General features: G+C 39.2%; 1 long non-coding RNA gene across 1 annotated transcript; it reads left to right on the forward strand.

Annotated features, from left to right (window-relative positions):
* The first annotated feature begins 1,167 nt into the window (after positions 1–1,167).
* On the forward strand, positions 1,168–1,733 carry LOC128644517 (uncharacterized). The gene is made up of 2 exons (XR_008399991.1): positions 1,168–1,262; positions 1,447–1,733. It is a non-coding gene; the product is annotated as an uncharacterized LOC128644517 (long non-coding RNA).
* Positions 1,734–1,999: the final 266 nt, after the last annotated feature.

Raw genomic sequence — 1,999 nt, forward strand, 5'->3', positions numbered from 1 at the left:
CAGTGCGAGGGAAAGCACTAATGGCTGCAGACACCGCCGTATGAAAGATGCATGTAGGGTGTGCACCTCCCTGGATGAGGACTCCTCAGAGGTGGGCGACTCAGTGGTTTCAAACAGTTCAACCTTATTTGATATAATCCCCTTATCAAGGCATATGGAACATAATTGAGAGGGCGGATATCCCTCACAATATAAACAGGCATTACTCTTTGAAATCGGAATCCTCCATATGCAGAGGACTACAGAAAAATAAACTATTTTAAATTTAAAAAAAAACTGTGCCTTTATACCCCCAATGGCTGGGGCATGTCACCACCTATGACCCAGACAGAACAGAGATAAAACTCCTCTCCGATAGTAACTCGGTCAAGAGAAGGGAAATGGAAGCCTTCGGTCACATGGTGCGCAATGCAGGACAGCCCCTGCTATGACAAGCGCGCCAAGCTTTTAAGCTGCGTAACTTTCAAAGTGAAACCTGTATGTTCCATCTTAGCCTATGAGCCCATAAACATCTCACACAAAGCAGCATAAAATCAAATAAAGTATATATGATTAAACTCAACTGTTCATAATCCCCCTCAGGAGATATTAACCCTTTGATCCCATATAGATACTTAAAACTCCAATCCCATATCGAAGGGCAGATACCCCTCCTAAGGAACTACTCCGAAATCTTCTGACACTTCTCTGCCAACCTCCTGTGACGAAAGGCAAAGAATGACTGGGTGGTGAGGGAAGTGGGGGAGGTATTTAAGTCTTTGGCTGGGGTGACTTTGCCTCCTCCTGGTCGCCAGGTTCAGTATTTCCCACAAGTAAGTAATGCAGCTGTGGACTCTCCCTGTATTAAGAAGGAAATTACCATTGTGAGTATACACCTATTTGTTACATATATTGGTGGTACACTTTATTCCAGTTGTCTGCACTAGGAAGCGCCCTTTGTTTTATATAGAGCCTTCATCCTGTTTGGAATATCAAAGTAGCAGCTGAACGCATGCCAGTGAGCTGGGATACTGAGATTCCAGCAAGTGTTTTTGGGAATATTCTATGCCTAACGGAATAGTGTGTAGAACTGCGTCAATTTGTTGAATAGACAAGAAACCTGTTTTATCTGCACTAGGGAGTGCCCTTCTTTTCTTTAATTTTAGTATTGTTGCTTTTTGTTCCACAGACTGAAACCAGAGAGACAGATGGCTTTCAGGCAGACAATGAGGAAGATGAGGAGGAAGAGGACTGTATGATTGTGGAGGAATCGCAGAGCAAAGGTAAATTCAGGAGTTGAGATAAAAAATAAATAGGTAATAGTGATCAGAATTTGTTTTTATTTGCTAAAATAAAGTGTTATCACAGAAGTGGAAGTGTTCAAATAAATTGCACTGAGCTATCACTTTATACCACACCTTTCAGTTATTTATCTAAACTTTTTTTTCTTTTCTTTCCCACTCTCAGATGCAGATACATCGAAAACTGTGTGTGACATGGAGGTTACTACAAATGATTCTGCTGCTACAAACAAAACTTGAAACTGTAAACTAAGCATTGTATGTATGTGTAGAGTTTTTTTAGGATATTTTTTTTAAACTCCTGGTGTATGTGTGATGCCTGAGTTTAGTATCCCTATGTAAAGAGGACAGCACTTTCACACTCGGGATTAAAAAAAAAAAAATTGCTCCTTTTTTTCAGACTAAAAGAAAATTCCAAAGGGTCTGTTAATAATAAAGCATTATTCAAATTAATTCTTCTGAGTAGTAGCTTTTCTTTGAATAATTTGTGGCTCATGCCTAATAGAAACATTCCTTCTAGTGTGTCTTCACCTCCTAATTCAGATTTTTACTTTTTTATAATTCTTCATGCAATAAAGTTCTGATTCTAGTTTTTTTTTTTTTTTCCATATTGAGTCTTCTGTCTCTCTCACTTTTTTATTACAGCACTTGAATCTAGGCCACTGGATGCTGCAGTGTAGATATCTCCATTTCCAATAAAAAAGTTACACTGTACTCGC

Source organism: Bombina bombina, unplaced genomic scaffold (genome assembly GCF_027579735.1).
Source record: "Bombina bombina isolate aBomBom1 unplaced genomic scaffold, aBomBom1.pri scaffold_1118, whole genome shotgun sequence".
Taxonomy (NCBI): domain Eukaryota; kingdom Metazoa; phylum Chordata; class Amphibia; order Anura; family Bombinatoridae; genus Bombina; species Bombina bombina.